The following is a 22,571-nucleotide window of genomic DNA, read 5'->3' as shown; positions in this document are numbered from 1 at the left end:
CACTCTATTCCTTGCACGCCTTTCACCCTCCTGCATGTTCAGGCCCCGATCCCTTAAAATCCTCTTCACTCCATCCTTCCACCCCCAGTTTGGTCTCCCACTTCTCATTCCCTCCACCTCTGACACATATATCCTCTTGGTCAATCTTTCCTCACTCATTCTCTCCATGTGACCAAACCATTTCAAATCACCCTCTTCTGCTCTCTCAACACTCTCTTTATTACCACACATCTACCCTATCATTACATATTCGATCAAACCACCTCACACCACATATTGTCGTCAAACATCTCATTTCCAGCACATCCACCCTCCTCCGCACAACTCTATCCATAGCCCATGCCTTGCAACCAATTAACATTGTTGGAACCACTATTCCTTCAAACATACCCACTTTTGCTTTCCGAGATAATGTTCTCGATTTCCACACATTCTTTAACGCTCCCAGAATTTCGCCCCCTCCCAAACCCAATGATTCACTTCCGCTTCTATGGTTCCATCTCCTGCCAAATCCACTCCCAGATATCTAAAACACTTCACTTCCTCCAGATTTTCTCCATTCAAACTTACCTCCCAATCGACTTGTCCCTCAACCCTACTGTACCTAATAACCTTGCTCTTATTCACATTTACTCTCAGCTTTCTTCTTCCACACACTTTACCAAACTCAGTCACCAGCTTCTGCAGTTTCTCACACGAATCAGCCACCAGCGCTGTATCATCAGAAAACAACAACTGACTCACTTCATCCACAACAGACTGCATACTTACCCCTTTTTCCAAAACTCTTGCACTCACCTCCCTAAAAACCCCATCCATAAACAAATTAAACAACCATGGAGACATCACACACCCCTGCTGCAAACCGACATTCACTGAGAACCAATCACTTTCCTCTCTTCCTACACGAAAACATGCCTTACATCCTCAATAAAAACTTTTCACTGCTTCTAACAACTTGCCTCCCACACCATATATTCTTAGTACCTTCCACAGAGCATCTCTATCAACTGTATCATATGCCTTCTCCTGATCCATAAATGCTACATACAAGTCCATTTGCTTTTCTAAGTATTTCTCAAATACATTCTTCAGAGCAAAAACCTGATCCACACGTCCTCTAACCCTTCTGAAACCACACTGCTCTTCCCCAATCTGATGCTCTGCACATGCCTTCACCCTCTCAATCAATACCCTCCCATATAATTAACCAGGAATACTCAACAAACTTATATCTCTGTAATTTGAGCATTCACTTTTATCCCCTTTGCCTTTGTACAATGGCACTATGGAAGCATCCCGCTAATCCTGAGGCACCTCAACATGAGTCATACATACATTAAATAACCTTACCAACCAGTCAACAATACAGTCACCCTCTTTTTTAATAAATTCCACTGCAATACCATCCAAACCTGCTGCCTTGCCAGCTTTCATCTTCCACAAAGCTTTTACTACCTCTTCTCTGTTTACCAAACCATTCTCCCTAACCCTCTCACTTTGCACACCACCTCGACCAAAACACCCTATATCTGCCACTCTATCATCAAACACATTCAACAAACCTTCAAAATACTCACTCCATCTCCTTCTCACATCACCACTGCTTGTTATTACCTCCCCATTAGCCCCCTTCACGGAAGTTCCCATTTGTTCCCCTTGTCTTATGCACTTTATTTACCTCCTTCCAAAATATCTTTTTATTCTCCCTAAAATCTAATGATACTCTCTCACCCCAACTCTCATTTGCCCTCTTTTTCACCTCTTGCACCTTTTTCTTGACCTTCTGCCTCTTTCTTTTATACATCTACCACTCATTTGCATTATTTCCCTGCAAAAATCGTCCAAATGCCTCTCTCTTCTCTTTCACTAACAATCTTACTTCTTTATCCCACCACTCACTACCCTTTCTAATCTGCCCACCTCCCACGCTTCTCTTGCCACAAGCATATTTTGCACAAGCCATCACTGCTTCCCTAAATACATTCCATTCCTCCCCCACTCCCCTTACTTCCTTTGTTCACACCTTTTTCCATTCTGTACTCAGTCTCTCCTGGTACTTCCTCACATAAGTCTCCTTCCCAAGTTCACTTACTCTCACCACTCTTTTCACCCCAACATTCTCTCTTCTTTTCTGAAAACCTCTACAAATTTTCACCTTCTTCTCCACAAGATAACAATCAGACATCCCTTCAGTTGCACCTCTCAGCACATTAACATCGAAAAGTCTCTCTTTCGCAAGCCTATCAATTAACACGTGATCCAATAATGCTCTCTGACCATCTCTCCTACTTACATATGTATACTTATATATATCTCTCCTTTTGAACCAGGTATTCCCACTCACCAGTCCTATTTCAGCACATAAATCCTTGCGCTACCTCGCAAACGCGGGAGACAGCGACAAAGCAAAATAAATAAATAAATATATATAAATCTACAAGCTCTTCACCATTCCCATTTACAACACTGAACACCCCATGTACACCAATTATTCCCTCAACTGCCACATTACTCACCTTTCCATTCAAATCACCCATCACGATAACCCGGTCTCGTGCATCAAAACTACCAACACACTCACTCAGCTGCTCCCAAAACACTTGCCTCTCATGATCTTTCTTCTCATGCCCAGGTGCATATGCACCAATAATCACCCATCTCTCTCCATCCACTTTCAGTTTTACCCATATCAATCTAGTTTACTTTCTTACGCTCTATCACATACTCCCACCACTCCTATTTCAGGAGTCATGCTACTCCTTCTTTTGCTCTTGTCCTCTCACTAACCCCTGACTTTACTCCCAAAACATTCTCAAACCACTCTTCCCCTTTACCCTTGAGCTTCGTTTCACTCAGAGCCAAAACATCCAGGTTCCTTTCCTCAAACATACTACCTATCTCTCCTTTTTTCTCATCTTGGTTACATCCACACACATTTATGTATATCGGAAAGGATCAAAATTTTGCACATGATCAAGTATATGCCTATGAGTCCACAGAGAAAATGAAACACGATAAGTTCCCAAGTGCACTTTCGGTTAATAATCACATCATCAGGGTGGACATGAGAGAAATATAAGTCAGTTGACATAAAACGAAGAGATGTATCTAAGACGCCATTTGGTAAACATGCGATTGTCCAAGACAGACAACGAGTGTATCAGGAACTTATGTGAAAAAGAAGGTGAATTGTTTACAATTTTATCAATAATGAAGTTATCCAATTTGTATACACCTTCACTAACATCAAAGTTATAATTCTTGATTTATTCATTTATTTATTTTGCTTTGTCGCTGTCTCCCGCATTTGCGAGGTAGCACAAGGAAACAGATGAAAGAAATGGCCCAACCCACCCCCATACATATGTCTATACACACACGTCCACACACGCAAATATACATACCTATACATCTCAATGTACACATATATACACACACAGACACATACATATATACCCATGCACACAATTCACAGTCTGCCTTTATTCATTCCCATCGCCACCTCGCCACACATGCAATACCATCCCCCTCCCCCCTCATGTGTGCGAGGTAGCGCTAGGAAAAGACAACAAAGGCCCCATTCGTTCACACTCAGTCTCTAGCTGTCATGCAATAATGCCCGAAACCACAGCTCCCTTTCCACATCCAGGCCCCACACAACTTTCCATGGTTTACCCCAGACACTTCACGTGCCCTGATTCAATCCACTGACAGCACGTCAACCCTGGTATACCACATTGATCCAATTCACTCTATTCCTTGCATGCCTTTCACACTCCTGCATGTTCAGGCCCCGATCACTCAAAATCTTTTATTTCCACACATCTCTCTTACCCTTACATTACTTACTCGATCAAACCACCTCACACCACACATTGTCCTCAAACATCTCATTTCCAGCACATCCACCCTCCTGCGCACAACTCTATCCATAGCCCACGCCTCGCAACCATACAACAATGTTGGAACCACTATTCCTTCAAACATACCCATTTTTGCTTTCCGAGATAATGTTCTCGACTTCCACACATTCTTCAAGGCTCCCAGGATTTTCGCCCCCTCTCCCACCCTATGATTCACTTCCGCTTCCATGGTTCCATCCGCTGCCAGATCCACTCCCAGATATCTAAAACACTTTACTTCCTCCAGTTTTTCTCCATTCAAACTTACCTCCCAGTTGACTTGACCCTCAACCCTACTGTACCTAACAATCTTGCTCTTATTCACATTTACTCTTAACTTTCTTCTTTCACACACTTTACCAAACTCAGTCACCAGCTTCTGCAGTTTCTCACATGAATCAGCTACCAGCGCTGTATCATCAGCAAACAACAACTGACTCACTTCCCAAGCTCTCTCATCCACAACAGACTTCATACTTGCCCCTCTTTCCAAAACTCTTGCATTCACCTCCCTAACAACCCCATCCATAAACAAATTAAACAACCATGGAGACATCACACACCCCTGCCGCAAACCTACATTCACTAAGAACCAATCACTTTCCTCTCTTCCTACACGTACACATGCCCTACATCCTTAATAAAAACTTTTCACTGCTTCTAACAACTTGCCTCCCACACCATATATTCTTAATACCTTCCACAGAGCATCTCTATCAACTCTATCACATGCCTTCTCCAGATCCATAAATGCTACATACAAATCCATTTGCTTTTCTAAGTATTTCTCACATACATTCTTCAAAGCAAATACCTGATCCACACATCCTCTACCACTTCTGAAACCACACTGCTCTTCCCCAATCTGATGCTCTGCACATGCCTTCACCCTCTCAATCAATACCCTCCCATATAATTTACCAAGAATACTCAACAAACTTATACCTCTGTAATTTGAGCACTCACTCTTATCCCCTTTGCCTTTGTACAATGGCACTATGCACGCATTCCGCCAAGCATTCTTGATGTATTTAATAATAGAAGATTCAGTGATATTTCTCGTGGTATTGGAGTTATAGTTAATAACTGAGATGGAATTACTTCAGTCACTACGATGATCATAGTTTTTAACATGATTAAACAAGGCATTTGATTCTTGTCCTGTTCTTATACTATATTTATACTGCTTAAGTCGTAGAAAGCGACTAGAGGGGACGGGAGCGGGGGGCCAGAAATCCTCTCCTCCTTGTATTTTTTAACTTTCTAAAATGGGAAACAGAAGAAGGAGTCACGCGGGGAGTGCTCATCCTCCTCGAAGGCTCAGATTGGGGTGCCTAAATGTGTGTGGATGTAACCAAGATGTGAAAAAAGGAGAGATAGGTAGTATGTTTGAGGAAAGGAACCTGGATGTTTTGGCTCTGAGTGAAACGAAGCTCAAGGGTAAAGGGGAGGAGTGGTTTGGGAATGTCTTGGGAGTAAAGTCAGGGGTTAGTGAGAGGACAAGAGCAAGGGAAGGAGTAGCAGTACTCCTGAAACAGGAGTTGTGGAAGTATGTGATAGAATGTAAGAAAGTAAATGCTCGATTAATATGGGTAAAACTGAAAGTTGATGGAGAGAGATGGGTGATTATTGGTGCATATGCACCTGGGCATGAGAAGAAAGATCAAGAGAGGCAAGTGTTTTGGGAGCAGCTGAATGAGTGTGTTAGTGGTTTTGATGCACGAGACCGGGTTATAGTGTTGGGTGATTTGAATGCAAAGGTGAGTAATGTGGCAGTTGAGGGAATAATTGGTATACATGGGGTGTTCAGTGTTGTAAATGGAAATGGTGAAGAGCTTGTAGATTTATGTGCTGAAAAAGGACTGATGATTGGGAATACCTGGTTTAAAAAGCGAGATATACATAAGTATACTTATGTAAGTAGGAGAGATGGCCAGAGAGCGTTATTGGATTACGTGTTAATTGACAGGCGCGCGAAAGAGAGACTTTTGGATGTTAATGTGCTGAGAGGTGCAACTGGAGGGATGTCTGATCATTATCTTGTGGAGGCTAAGGTGAAGATTTGTATGGGTTTTCAGAAAAGAAGAGTGAATGTTGGGGTGAAGAGGGTGGTGAGAGTAAGTGAGCTTGGGAAGGAGACTTGTGTGAGGAAGTACCAGGAGAGACTGAGTACAGAATGGAAAAAGGTGAGAACAATGGAAGTAAGGGGAGTGGGGGAGGAATGGGATGTATTTAGGGAATCAGTGATGGATTGCGCAAAAGATGCTTGTGGCACGAGAAGAGTGGGAGGTGGGTTGATTAGAAAGGGTAGTGAGTGGTGGGATGAAGAAGTAAGAGTATTAGTGAAAGAGAAGAGAGAGGCATTTGGACGATTTTTGCAGGGAAAAAATGAAATTGAGTGGGAGACGTATAAAAGAAAGAGACAGGAGGTCAAGAGAAAGGTGCAAGAGGTGAAAAAAAGGGCAAATGAGAGTTGGGGTGAGAGAGTATCATTAAATTTTAGGGAGAATAAAAAGATGTTCTGGAAGGAGGTAAATAAAGTGCGTAAGACAAGGGAGCAAATGGGAACTTCAGTGAAGGGCGCAAATGGGGAGGTGATAACAAGTAGTGGTGATGTGAGAAGGAGATGGAGTGAGTATTTTGAAGGTTTGTTGAATGTGTTTGATGATAGAGTGGCAGATATAGGGTGTTTTGGTTGAGGTGGTGTGCAAAGTGCGAGGGTTAGGGAAAATGAGTTGGTAAACAGAGATGAGGTAGTAAAAGCTTTGCGGAAGATGAAAGCCGGCAAGGCAGCAGGTTTGGATGGTACTGCAGTGGAATTTATTAAAAAATGGGGTGCCTGTATTGTTGACTGGTTGGTAAGGTTATTTAATGTATGTATGACTCATGGTGAGGTGCCTGAGGATTGGCGGAATGCGTGCATAGTGCCATTGTACAAAGGCAAAGGGGATAAGAGTGAGTGCTCAAATTACAGAGGTATAAGTTTGTTGAGTATTCCTGGCAAATTATATGGGAGGGTATTGATTGAGAGGGTGAAGGCATGTACAGAGCATCAGATTGGGGAAGAGCAGTGTGGTTTCAGAAGTGGTCGAGGATGTGTGGATCAGGTGTTTGCTTTGAAGAATGTATGTGAGAAATACTTAGAAAAGCAAATGGATTTGTATGTAGCATTTATGGATCTGGAGAAGGCATATGATAGAGTTGATAGAGATGCTCTGTGGAAGGTATTAAGAATATATGGTGTGGGAGGCAAGTTGTTAGAAGCAGTGAAAAGTTTTTATCGAGGATGTAAGGCATGTGTACGTGTAGGAAGAGAGGAAAGTGATTGGTTCTCAGTGAATGTAGGTTTGCGGCAGGGGTGTGTGATGTCTCCATGGTTGTTTAATTTGTTTATGGATGGGGTTGTTAGGGAGGTGAATGCAAGAGTTTTGGAAAGAGGGGCAAGTATGAAGTCTGTTGGGGATGAGAGAGCTTGGGAAGTGAATCAGTTGTTGTTTGCTGATGATACAGCGCTGGTGGCTGATTCATGTGAGAAACTGCAGAAGCTGGTGACTGAGTTTGGTAAAGTGTGTGAAAGAAGAAAGTTAAGAGTAAATGTGAATAAGAGCAAGGTTATTAGGTACAGTAGGGTTGAGGGTCAATTCAATTGGGAGGTGAGTTTGAATGGAGAAAAACTGGAGGAAGTAAAGTGTTTTAGATATCTGGGAGTGGATCTGGCAGCGGATGGAACCATGGAAGCGGAAGTGGATCATAGGGTGGGGGAGGGGGCGAAAATTCTGGGAGCCTTGAAGAATGTGTGGAAGTCGAGAACATTATCTCGGAAAGCAAAAATGGATATGTTTGAAGGAATAGTGGTTCCAACAATGTTGTATGGTTGCGAGGCGTGGACTATGGATAGAGTTGTGCGCAGGAGGATGGATGTGCTGGAAATGAGATGTTTGAGGACAATGTGTGGTGTGAGGTGGTTTGATCGAGTAAGTAACGTAAGGGTAAGAGAGATGTGTGGAAATAAAAAGACTGTGGTTGAGAGAGCAGAAGAGGGTGTTTTGAAATGGTTTGGTCACATGGAGAGAATGAGTGAGGAAAGATTGACCAAGAGGATATATGTGTCGGAGGTGGAGGGAACGAGGAGAAGAGGGAGACCAAATTGGAGGTGGAAAGATGGAGTGAAAAAGATTTTGTGTGATCGGGGCCTGAACATGCAGGAGGGTGAAAGGAGGGCAAAGAATAGAGTGAATTGGAGCGATGTGGTATACCGGGGTTGACGTGCTGTCAGTGGATTGAATCAAGGCATGTGTATGGGGGTGGGTTGGGCCATTTCTTTCGTCTGTTTCCTTGCGCTACCTCGCAAACGCGGGAGACAGCAGCAAAAAAAAAAAAAAAAAAAAAAAAAAAAAAAAAAAGTCTAAAAGAAAGATCCTTACCAGTCTGCCTAACATAAAACTTATCACAATTTCTACATGACACTTTATACATGCACCCAGGAAAATTTTCTGGTGACCTCCTGATTAAGATAGTCTTTATAGTATTATTGTTGCTGAAGGCAACATTTATATCAAAGGATTTAAGCAATATGGGAGGTAAAGTAAAATTATTACTAAAAAGGAGAACTAAAAGATTCTTGGTGTCAATGTGAGTTTTGGGATCAACTCTATAAAATAATTTCTTTCCTACCTTAAAGGATTTATCAATGAAAGATCTCGGTACTTTAACTTAGATCCAACAGAATATATTCTTTCAAACTCATCATCAATAACCTCTGGACTACAAATACGTAATGCCCTGAGGAACATAGATTGAAATGATGATAATTCAACTCTGTCATATATCATTTATTTATATATGTAATACTTTGTCGTTGTCCCACACACATTAGCGAGGTAGCGCAAGGAAACAGACAAAAGAATGGCCCAATCCACCCGCATACACATGTATATACATACACTTCCACACACGCACATATACATACCTATACATTTCAACATATACATATACATACACAGACATACATAGATACACATGTACATAATTCATATGCTGCCTTTATTCATTCCTGTCGCCACCCTGCCACACATGAAATGACAACCCTCTACCCCCACACGTGCGTGAGGTAGCACTAGGAAAAGAACAAAGGCCACATTTGTTTACACTCAGTCTCTAGCTGTCAGGTATAATGCATCGAAACCACAGCTCCCTTTCAACATCCAGGCCCCACAAAGCTTTCTATGGTTTACCCAAGACACTTCACATGCCCTGGTTCAATCCATTGAAGACACATCATCCCCGGTATATCACATCATTCCAATTCACTATTCCTTGCACACACATCACCTTCCTGCATGTTCAGGCACCGATCGCTCAAAATCATTTTCAAGCCACCCTTCCACCTCCAATTTGGTCTCCCACTTCTCGTTCCCTACACCTCTGACACATATATCCTCTTTGTCAATCTTTCCTCACTCATTCTCTCCATGTGACCAAACCATTTCAATACATCCTCTTCTGCTCTCTCAACCACATTCTTTTTATTACCACACATCTCTCTTACCCTTTCATTAGTTACCTAATCAATCCACCTCACACCACATATTGTCCTCAAACATCTAATTTCCATCACATCCACCCTCTTCCAAACAACTCTAACTATAGCCCATGCCTCGCAACCATATAACATTGTTGGAATAACTATTCTTTCAAACATACCCATTTCTGCTTTCCAAGATAACATTCTCGCCTTCCACACATTCTTCAACACTCCCACAACTTTCGCCCCTTCCCCCACCCTGTGATTCACTTCAGCTTCAATGGTTCCATCCACTGCCAGATCCACTACCAGATATCTAAAACACTTTACTTCCTTCAGTTTTTTCTCCATTCAAACTTACCTCCAAATTGACTTGTCCCTCAGCCCTACTGTACCTAATAACCTTGCTCTTATTCACATTTACACTCAGCTTTCTTCTTTCACACACTTTACCAAACTCAGTCACCAGCTTCTGCAGTTTTTCACACAAATCAGCCACCAGCGCTGTATCATCAGAGAACAACTGACACTTCCAAAGCCATCTCATTCACAACAGACTGCATACTTGCCCCTCTCTCCAAAGCTCTTGCATTCACCTCCCTAACAACCACATCCATAAACAAATTAAACAACCGTGGAGACATCACACACCCCTGCCACAAGCTGACATTCACTGAGAACCAATCACTTTCCTCTCTTTCTACTCATACACATGACTTACATCCGCGATAAAAACTTTTCACTGCTTCTAACAACTTGCCTCCCACACCATATACTCTTAATACCTTCCACACAGCATCTCTATCAACTCTATCATATGCCTTCTCCAGGTCCATAAAAGCTACATACAAATCCATTTGTTTTTCTAAGTATTTCTCATACACATTCTTCAAAGCAAACACCTGATCCACACATCCTCTACCACTTCTGATACCACACTGCTCTTCCCCAATCTGATGCTCTGTACATGCCTTCACCCTCTCAATCAATACCCTCCCATATAATTACCCAGGAATACTCAACAAACTTATACCTCTGTAATTTGAACACTCACTTTTATCCCCTTTGCCTTTGTACAATGGCAATATGTATACATACCGCCAATCCTCAGGCACTTCACCAAGAGCCATACATACACTGAATATCCGCACCAACCAGGCAACAACACAGTCACCCCCTTTTTTAATAAATTCCACTGTAATACCATCCTAACCCGCCACCTTGCCAGCTTTCATCTTCGGCAAAGCTATCAATACCTCTTCTCTGTTTACCAAACCATTCTCCCTGACCCTCTCACTTCGCACACCACCTCGACCAAAACACCCTATATCTGCCACTCTATCATCTAACAATTCAACAAACCTTCAAAATACTCACTCCATCTCCTTCTCACATAACCACTAATTGTTATTACCCCTCATTAGCCCCCTTCAGCAATGTTCCCATTTGTTCTCTTGTCTTACGCACTTTATTTACCTCCTTCCAAAACATCTTTTTAGTCTCCCTAAAACTTAATGATACTCTCTCACCCCAACTCACATTTGCCATCTTTTTCATCTCTTGCACCTTTCTCTTGACCTTCTGCCTCTTTCTTTTATACATCTCCCAGTCATTTGCACTATTTCCCAGCAAAAATCATCCAAATGCCTCTCTCTTCTCTTTCACTAGTAATCTTACTTCTTTATCCCACCACTCACTACCCTTTCTAATCTGCCCACCTCCCACGCTTCTCATGCCACAAGCATCTTTTGCACGAGCCATCACTGCTTCCCTAAATACATCCCATTCCTCCCCCACTTCTCTTACGTCCTTTGCTCTCACTTCTTTCCATTCTGCACTCAGTCTCTCCTGGTACTTCCTTGCACAAGTATCCTTCCCAAGCTCACTTATTTTCACCACTCTTTCCACCCCAACATTTTCTCTCCTTTTCTGAAAACCTCTACATTTCTTCACCTTTGCCTCCACAAGATAATGATCAGATATCCCTCCAGTTGCACCTCTCAGCACATTAACATTGAAAAGTCTCTCTTTCACGCACCTATCAATTAACAAGTAATCCAATAATGCTCTCTGGCCATCTCTCCTACTTACATATGTATACTTATATATATCTCTCTTTTAAAACCAGGTATTCCAAATCTCCAGTACTTTTACAGCACATAAATCTACAAGCTCTTCACCATTTCCATTTACAACACTGAACACCCCATGTACACCAATTATTCCCTCAACTGCCACATTACTCACCTTTGCATTCAAATCACCCATCACTTTAACCCAGTCTCTTGCATTAAAACTGCTAACACAGTCACTCAGCTGCTCCCAAAACACTTGCCTCTCATGATCTTTCTTCTCATGCCCAGGTGCATAGGCACCAATAATCACCCATCTCTCTCCATCCACTTTCAGTTTTCCCCATATCAATCTAAAATTTACTTTCTTACACTCTATCACATACTCCTACAACTCCTGTTTCAGTAGTAGTGCCATTCCTTCTTTTGCTCTTGTCCTCTCACCAACCCCTGACTTTACTCCCAAAACATTCCCAAACCAGTCTCCTCCTTTACCCTTGAGCTTCGTTTCACTCAGAGCCAAAACATCCAGCTTCCTTTCCTCAAACATACTACCTATCTCTCCTTTTTTTTCTCATCTTGGTAATATGCACACACATTTAGACACCCCAATCTGAGCCTCTGAGGAGGATAAGCACTTCCCGCATGAATCCTTCTTCTGTTTCCCCTTTTAAAATATATATATACTCTTTTATTGTTATCATCCTCCTTTGTCGCTGTCTCCCGCATTAGCGAGGTAGCGCAAGAAAACAGATGAAAGAATGGCCCAAACCACCCACATACACATGTATATACATACACGTCCACACACGCAAATGTACATACCTATACATTTCAATGTAAACATATATATATATACATACACAGAGATATACATATATACACATGTACATAACTCATACTTGCTGCCTTTATTCATTCCCATCGCCACACCGCCACACATGAAATGACACCCCCCCTCGCACGCATGCAAGGTAGCGCTAGGAAAAGCCAACAAAGTCCACAATCGTTCACACTCGATCTCTAGCTGTCATGTATAATGCACCAAGACCAGAGCTCCCTTTCCACATCCAGGCCCCACAAAATTTTCCATGGTTTACCCCAGATGCTTCACATGCCCTGGTTCAATCCATTGACAGCACGTCGACCCCAGTATACCACATCGTTCCAATTCACTCTATTCCTTGCACACCTTTCACCCTCATGCATGTTTAAGCCCTGATGACTCAAAACCTTTTTCACTCCATTCTTCCACCTCCAATTTGGTCTCCCACTTCTCGTTCCCTCCACCTCTGACACATATACCCTCTTTGTCAATCTTTCCTCACTCATTCTCTCCATGTGACCAAACCATTTCAATACACCCTCTTCTGCCTTCTCAACCACACTCTTTTCATTACCACACATCTCTCTTACCCTTTCATTACATACATGATGAAACCACCTTACACCACATATTGTCCTCAAACATCCACCTTACACCACATATTGTCCTCAAACATCTCATTTCCAACACATCCACCCTCTTCTGCACAACTCTATCTATAGTCCATGCCTCGCAACCATATAACATTGTTGGAACCACTATTCCTTCAAACATACCCATTTTTGCTCTCCAAGATAATGTTCTTGCCTTCCACTCATTCTTCAACGCTCCCACAACTTTCACCTCCTCCCCCACCCTTTGACTCAATTCCGCATCCATGGTCCCATCCGCAGCCAAATCCACTCCCACATATATAAAACACCTTAATTCCTCCAGTTTTTCTCCATTCAAACTTACCTCCCAACTGACTTGTCGCTCAACCCTACTGTACCTAATAACCTTGCCCTTATTCACATTTACTCTCAGCTTTCTTCTCTCACACACTTTACCAAACTCAGTCACCAGCTTCTGCAGTTTCTCACACAAATCAGTCACCAGCACTGTATCATCAGAGAACAACAACTGACTCACTTCCCAAGCTCTCTTATCCCCAACAGACTGCATACTTGCCCCTCTCTCCAAAACTCTTGCATTCACCTCCCTAACAACCCCATCCATAAGCAAATTAAACAACCATGGAGACATCACGCACCCCTGCCGCAAACCGACATTCACTGAGAACCAATTACTTTTCTCTCTTCCTTCTCGTACACATGCCTTACATCCTCAATAATAACTTTTCACTGCTTCTAGCAACTTGCCTCACACACCATGTACTCTTAATACCCTCCACAGAGCATCTCTATCTACTTTATCATATGCCTTCTCCAGGTACATAAATGCTACATACAAATCTATTTGTTGTATCAAGTATTTCTAATATATCCAAACACCTGATCCACACATCTTCTACCACTTCTGAAACCACACTGCTCTTCCCCAATCTGTTGCTGTGTACACACCTTCACCCTTTCAATCAATGCCCTCCCATATAATTTCCCAGGAATACTCAACAAACTTATACCTCTGAAATTTGAACACTCACCTTTATCCCCTTTGCCTTTGTACAATGGCACTATGCATGCATTCCACCAATCCTTGGGCAATTCACCATAAGCCATACATACATTGAATATCCTCACAAACCAGTCAACAACACAGTCAACCCTTTTTTTTTATAAATTTCACTGCAATACCATCCAAACCCGCCACCTTGCCAGCTTTCATGTTCCACAAAGCTTTCACTACCTCCTGTCTTACACACTTTATTTACCTCCTTCCAAAACATATTTCTATTCTCCCTAAAATTTTATGATACTCTCTCACCCCAACTCTCATTTGCCCTCTTTTTCACCTCTTGCACCTTTCTCTTGACCTTCTGCCTCTTTCTTTTATACATCTCATAGACATTTCCACTATTTCCCTGCAAAAATCTCCCAAATGCCTCTCTCTTCTCCTTCACTAATAATCTTACTTCTTCATCACATCCACTCGCTACCCTTTCTAATCTGCCCACCTCCCACGCTTCTCATGTCACAAGCATCTTTTGCACAAGCCATCACTGCTTCCCTAAATACATCCCATTCCTCTCCCACTCCCTTTACGTCCTTTGCTCTCACCTTTTTCCATTCTGCACTCAGTCTCTCCTGGTACTTCCTCACACAAGTCTCCTTCCCAAGCTCACTTACTCTCACCACCATCTTCACCCCAACATTCTCTCTTCTTTTCTGAAAACCTCTACAAATATTCACCTTCGCTTCCACAAGATAATGACCAGACTTCCTTCCAGTTGCACTCTACGCACATTAACATCCAAAAGTCTCTCTTTCACGCGCCTATCAATTAACACATAATCAAATAACGCTCTCTGGCCATCTCTCCTACTTACATACATATATTTATGTATAGCTCTCTTTTTAAACCAGGTATCTTCACATGCCCTAGTTCAATCCACTGACAGTACATCGACCCCGGTATATCACATCGTTCCAATTCACTCTATTCCTTGCAAGCCTTTCACCCACCTGTATGTACAGGCCCCAGTCCCTCAAAACCTTTTTCATTCCATCGTTCCACCTCCAATTTGGTCTCCTGCTTCTCCTCATTCCCTCCACCTCTGATACATATATCCTCTTTGTCAATCTTTCCTACTCATTCTTTCCACGTGACCAAATTATTTCAACACGCCCTCTTCTGCTCTCTTAACCAAACTCTTTTTATTACCACACATCTCTCTTACCCTTTCATTACTTACTCGATCAAACCACCTCACACCACACACTGTCCTCAAACATTCCATTTCCAACACCTCCACCCTCCTCCACACCACACTATCTATAGCTCAAGCCTTGCAACCATATAATATTGATGGAACCACTATTCCTTCAAACTTAACCATTTTCGCTCTCCGAGATAAAGTTCTCGCCTTCCACACATTCTTCAATGCTCCCAGAACCTTCGGCCCCTCCCCAACATGTGACTCACTTCTGCTTCCATGATTCCATCTGCTGTTAAGTCCACTCCCAGACACCCTAAACACTTCACTTCCTCCACATTTTCTCCATTCCCAATGAACTTGTCCATCAACCCTACTGAACCTAATAACCTTGCTCTTATTCCCATTTACTCCCAGCTTTCTTCTTTCACAAAACTCAGTCACCAACTTCTGATGTTTCTCACCCAAATCAACCACCAGCGCTGTATCATCAACAACAACTGACTCACTTCCCAAGCTCTCTCATCAACAACAGACTGCATACTTGCCCCTCTTTCCAAAACTTTTGCATTCACCTCCCTAACAAACCCATCCATAAACAAATCAAACAACCATGGAAACATGAAACTACCCTGCCACAAACTGACATTCACGGGGAACCAATCACTTTCTCTCTCTCCTGCTTCCCTTAAACTTTCACTCTTCAAGCAATTACTCCACCATCCTTATATAAGCATTATCACAACCAGTTGTAATACAAATAATCTATATCTCCAACAAACACGTGCATTCTACATGACCACACTCTCTCTACTTCTACACCTTTCCTTATCACCTCTATATAATTCAGATACCAACAATACCTTAATCTAACACCCTTCCCATCTTTAAAGCAATCATCTTCAATCCACACTCAACTAATCATAATTCCTTCCTATCAAGTCCATAAATTGCATACATACCAAATTATTTCGCAAAGTATTTTGTTTCACTCCTGATCATACATTGCATTCAACAAGCACTAACACCTGATCATCAACATTCACTAACTCATATTAAACAATCCATCTTCTCTCACTTGCCACTACATGCTTATACCTCCCATTACCCCTTCCCTATATAATTTTCTCAATTCAACAACATCTGTATTACCCGATACGAACGTCAATAATCACATTGGCCTTAAAAAAATCACTATGCTTGCATCCCCTCTCAGATTCACATGAACCATTAATCAAATGAATATCTCTCAAATTCCAAAAAGCACCAAAAGTACCAACAAGCAACAATCAACCCACTCCAGCGTTCACTTGCAAAGCTTATAAACTCTCAGTTTAGCAACTTTCCCTGACCTTCACTTTGCACCACCTCAAGTAAAAACCAATGATCTACTCAAAATCACATAACCTTCAAAATATTCAATCCATCTTCTTCTCACTTCACCACTACTTGTTACTACCTCCCCATTAGCCCCCTTCACCGATATTTTTTCTTTCATTAACATACATTTGTCATTTCCCGCATTAGCGAGGTAGCGTCAAAAATAGAGGACTGAGCCTTAAAGGGAAAATCCTTACTTGGCCCCCTTCTCTGTTCCTTATACATAAGGCTAAAACTAGAATATGCTTCTCAAGATTGGTCTCAAAAAGCACAAAGAGCTAACAAAGAAAGTCCAGACAATAACAACATAGGTGGTAGCAAAATTATAAAACCTGAGTTATAGGGAATGGCTAGAGTCCTTAAATTTGCCTACCTTGGAAGATAAAAGAGCAAGGAGTGACCTGATCATAACCTTATAAGTATAACCTCATAAGTATTCAACACAGATTGATGACAAAGGCTGTAAACAGTTCTCTGAGAAGTGTATGGAGAAAACAACCACAGGACATATCATGAATTTAAGCAAGTAACATAAAAATAGAAGAAAGATGTCATAAACTACTTTTACAGTATAGGAGTAGTGGATGAATGGAGTAAAATTAATGGAGATATAAATGTAGACAGTATACAGATATTCAAAAAGTTGTATGACAGTAGAGAATGTTTAAAAGTGTATACCTCCCTACCATTACAGTACAAACAGGAATTTACAAACAGGTAAAATCACAAGGACAGAGAAAGCAATACAGTATAATCCAAAGACACGTTCAGACAAAACTATTCACCATCGAGAGATCATAAAAAAACTCAAACTCTAAACGTCACCATCAGTAACCTAATCAATAAAAAACAAACAGCAAACTGATACTCCTTCCTTCATATGATAAATCCCAAAATCAACAGCGACAAACTCTGGTAAATGATGAATACATTCCACACCTTCCACTCCATCCCAGCCTCCAAACATGAGGCAGTTCTACCCCCACACAAACAATATCACTTCTCCCAAAGTACAAACATACTCATGAATTACTCCTAAATAATACACTACAAACCAACCACACTCCTAAGCACAATAGCAGTGAAAAACCTCCATAAAATCCATCCATAAAAAAAGTTTACCCACACTCTGCTTACAGTGACACTTGCAACACATTTAAAGCCTTCCAGAACAAGTCCTGTCAACATATCAAATGTCCAAAATATCAAATTTACATGTAAAACACTCCAGATCAGTTATAATCCAAGCACTTACAGACATTATGAGATCATCCCCGGTTACACAAAAAAATCCCAAACACTTGGAAATTTCTCAACATATTACCCATCCTGAAAACTCCAAACTATCCATCTACTCCTCCTAATGCCCTACATCACTCCTGGCTTCAGTATCCATGGTCCTTGAAAAAGTAATCCACAGTATAATCAATCAAAGTATCCCACTCTTACACACACATCTACCTACCTGTAGGCAGTAGTTGGTAAGCAGCCAACGACCAGGGAGGTATATTACCAGTACTACCCACTTGGACATTGGGAGGGTTAGTGATGGCAGCATAGAGCAAGGATTTCAGTGGTTGTTAAACTGCACTCCTCTGACCCAGGTAGCTGTATTTTCTTTCTGCCTCACCCATACATGGAATACTGGCATTCTGTCCACTAACATACAATCTCTCCTTGTCACACATAATACATGACAATGCTTAACTCAAAAAGCTCACTCTTCAAAACAAGATTTTCCTGTTGTGAGCACTATGTGCTAGCCCTCCCTTTCAGCAAAATGGTAAGAGCAACAAAGAGTAGGTAGGAACATTTAGGCTGGAGCATTAAGTAGAAATGATAGATAAAAGTAGCAGGTTGGAACATAGGTAGACATAAGGTAGAAGTAGTCAGCAGGAGCATCAGGAAAGAGTCTCAGCAAATGCTGCAGTAGAGCTGCGCTCTGCTAGTGGCCTGTTAATGGCAGGCAATAAAGGCTATAAAGCAGCATTGGAGTTCATTAATTATAGAGGAACTATTGCCATGGCCACCACTTGAGGGAATTCCAAGAGGGAACAGGTATCAGAGATAAAGATAGATAAGACAGACATACACATCATGGCTCTAGGCCCAATCACTCCTCTACCACACAGCACACAAATCTCATACAATATATCCAAATTCCACTCATCCTGATGGAGATTCTGTTAACAGTTAACAAACTGTGAACATTTAAAAACACATCACCATTCTTGACCTGTGATCCCACACTGAACATAGCTGACTTCCTGAGCACTGTGGGAGCCCCATAGAAGGGGATCCTGAGGTAAGAATGTAAGGTAATGTAAAAAAAAATATATTCCACTTATCCTAATGGAGATTCTGTTGATAGAATATGATCAGAGCAAAACTTACAATTAGTATCAAGAATCACAAACCTACCTATTTATGTCTTTGTTCATCTTTTCAATTTGACCTTTGAGTTGTGTTAAAGCAGATTCCTTTCTGGATGCATCCTGTACCATTGACTTCATCTTATCCCGTAGCTCAGACATGTCAGTCAAAATTTCTTCTTTATTTACCTGTTGAGAAAACATTGGATCTTGCTTGGCAAAAGCTTAGGCCTTTCTATCTCTTAACTCCATTCCCACTAACATTGCACAAAGTAAATTAGGTGTACACAGATATGCTCCCTTGATGGAAATTGATTGTGAAACACTTGAGTCCCTAACACCAACCCTATAACCACAACCCCCCAACCCTGCAGGCTGACAAGGGCAGAGATACCCAGTTTCCTGAGGTGGGTTTGCTAACAGAAGCTGGAACCCACATCATTAAATATTCTTATTTACTCACTATTCACTTAAAGTTCCAATATGACTATGTTTCTGTTTTTGAAACACTTATCTTAATAAGCATCAGATAATCTATATTTTGGAATAGGAATTTCTCATATTGCTTCAAAGAAAGGCAGTGAAAAGGTTAACAGTATAGCCACACAGCCTGAACAAGATATTGTCACTGGGGATTCAACTGCATATAATGAACTGAATTCCTTTTCATGTTAGCTCTCAGTACATAAGCTGATGAAGTACAATCTTATGATAGATCTAAACACAATATACTCATATATGCACACTATACTTCTAAAAGGAATATATAGAGATTTCCATATATTCCTTATAAATCATTATAGCTGCTGAATCTACCTAATCCACTGAACTACTGCCCCTATCTCTTATATGATATGACTCTAAAAACTCATAATATTAATTTTCTATCATCTGATCATTAGTCATATTGTCTCTCATATCTAGTCATAAATCATGCCCTCTACCAGTTGGAAAAAATCTATTTTACTCCATTATCCTCATTCTCATTAAGATAAAACTGTGGATGTACCACTGAAAAATCAATTCCAGTAAAACCTAATCTCAATCAATCAGTTTTAAATAATTTTCTTTTCCAAACCTACCAAATCCACTATACTTTAAATATCTATTAAGACCAGCATTATTCAACTGACGTTATATCATTCAAACCACATACATCCCAATCCCTAAAGACACCCCCCCCCCCCCTAGCACCTTACCAAACCTACCTTGCAAACACCTACCAATCCACTGACCTACTGAATAACCAGCACCCTGCAAAAAACAAACCTAAAATAAATATGAAACATGGCAACTGAAGAAAATTTATTGGAATGCAATGAGAATGTCATCAGAATGAAACGGTACTGAATATAAGTTATAAAGGGAGTACGAAGGTCTATGATGTACCCATATTGGAGGAGAGAAGGATAAACAGGATATGATAGCCATCTTTAAGCTCCTTAAGTGCTATAATGATGTCATCCCGTATTAATCCAATGATATCTAGAGAACTATGCCACTGGAAAAGGCAAGGTGAAAAAGAAGCAATGGCAGAGAGCACTGAGAAATCCAAAACTCTGCACGATAAAGGCACACACACACACACACACATATACACACACATGCAACTGAGGAGGACTGCAAAGATTCCAAAGCTGGGCTGGTCTGATACAAGGCAAATGAAAATCAACCCAAACAATGTGAAGGAAGGCTTCAATATGATTATTTTCAAGCAGGAAATAAGCTTCAAGATTGTGTGTGTGAAAAGGATTTAGGAGTCAGCATCATCCCTAACCTATCACAAGAGATCCACATTAGAAGAATAGTTAAGGAGGCAAAAAGTCTGGACAGCTATCAGACCAACTTTCAAGAATATGGATAACGAAACATTTAGCACTAACAAACTTAGAATATACTTCCTAAGTCATCTCACCTAAAGAAGCACACAGAGCTAACAAAGGTCCAGAGAAGGGCAACAAAGATGGTAAGAGAATTAAGGGAGCTATGTTACAGGGAAAAGAACCTGAATGTTTTGGCTCAGAGTGAAACAATGTCAAGGGTAAAGAGGTAGAATAGTTTGGAAATCACTTGGCAGTAAAGTTGGGAGTTGGTGTGAGGACAAAAATTAAGGAAGAGGTAGCAATAACACAGAAGCAGAAGTTGTCAAAGAGGGTGCACTACCACTGAAGCAGGAGTTGTGGGAGTATGTGAAAGGGTGCAAGGATATGAGCTCCAAACTGATGTGGGTAAAAATGAAAGTGGAATATGGGAGAATGGTGATTTTTAATGCTTATGCACCTGCCCACAAGATCATGAGAGGCAAGTGTTCTGGGAGCAGCTAAGCAAGTGTGTCAGACGTTTTGATGCTAGAAACCAGTATAAGTGACAGGAAATTCAAAAGCAAAGGTGAGTAATGTGGCAGTTCAAGGTATAACTCGGGGGAATAGGGTATTCAGTAAAATTCACGGAAATAGTAAACAGCGTATGAGGCTGTGGACTGAAAAAGAAATGTTGATTGGCAAGACTTGGTTAAAAAAGAGGGACATACATAAGTATATGTACATTAATAGGAAAGATGGTCAGTGGACATTACCAGATTACATACGAATTGACAGGTGTACAAAAGGGAGGCATTTGGATGTGAATGTGCTGGATGGGAAAAAGGCATGAATTATGGGTGAGAAAAGAAAAGAGAAAGTAAGTGACCTTGCAAAACAGACTTGTGTAAAGAAAAGACCAAGAGAGAATGAGTGAAGAATGACAAAAGGTGAGTGTAAACAAAGCTAGAGGAATGAGCAATGAATGGGAGGAATTTAGGGAAGCAGTCCTGGCATTAGTGAGACATACTGCAGTGAGGTTAGGACATAATGCTACTGTGGTTCATGCTCAAAATTGGGAAAAGTTTTGAATGTCATTGCCTCAAGGGGATACTCTAGTTACTGGAGTATCCAAGTCTCACCCTACCTCCTTGTGGTGACCTTGCTATTCCACCCTTAAAGGTGGAAGAGCAGGGGAGACATTGCCTAATTCCATTAGGGCAACAGAAGTAATAATGTATTTTTCAAATAAAGACAAACACTTGAGATGTGGCGGGATTCTATGTTTTTTGGACAATTTGGGAGACCTGCTGTCTTTGGGAAACACTGCGCTGGAGTTGCCCTCTTCCCGTGGTGTGTCAAGGGTGTGGCACAAAAGGTCAAGAAGTGGCACTTGAGTCTACAAGTTATGCCAGAAAGTAAAATGGGATAATTGCTGAGAGTTAAAGCAAGGAGCTTGTGGAAAATCTAAAAGTTATAGTTTCAATGTGCTGGGCACTGGGGAAACTCATATCCTTTGGCAGGGTGTATGGAGTGAAAATGATAATGATGAATGCAAGGTATGGGAGGGTGTGGAAGGAGTGGTATGGATGGAAGTTAATAAAAATTATCAGGAAGAGGGAAAGAGGATGTGTGATTGTGCTATCAATGGGAGTATGGGAGGATCTTACAGAGCATGAATGGAATGGATCAACTATGGCGTGAGTGAAAGGGAAGATTGGAATTGTGAAGTATGCATGGGTATGAGTATATGCACCTGTGAATATGAAGACTTTGTGAGGTAAAGATGAAATGAAGCATTTCTGGAGAAATTTGGGTGACTGTATGAATGGTTTTGAAACAGAGAGAAAGGAGGTTGTAATGAGTGATATGAATGCA

The 22,571-nt window shown here is 41.3% G+C and overlaps 1 protein-coding gene and 1 pseudogene across 1 annotated transcript in view; both read right to left on the bottom strand.

Moving 5' to 3' along the window:
• The window catches only part of LOC139751156 (coiled-coil domain-containing protein 22 homolog), a 314,331-nt pseudogene that overhangs the window by 77,240 nt on the left and 214,520 nt on the right, over positions 1 to 22,571 (bottom strand).
• LOC139751613 (coiled-coil domain-containing protein 22-like) overlaps positions 1 to 22,571 on the bottom strand; it is a 338,143-nt gene that overhangs the window by 198,358 nt on the left and 117,214 nt on the right. The gene's annotated exons all lie outside the window — the stretch shown is intronic.

Source organism: Panulirus ornatus, chromosome 11 (genome assembly GCF_036320965.1).
Source record: "Panulirus ornatus isolate Po-2019 chromosome 11, ASM3632096v1, whole genome shotgun sequence".
In the NCBI taxonomy this organism is placed as follows: Eukaryota; Metazoa; Arthropoda; class Malacostraca; order Decapoda; family Palinuridae; genus Panulirus; species Panulirus ornatus.
Note: the sequence above shows the minus strand (reverse complement) of the source record. Positions and strands in the feature narration are given on the sequence as shown.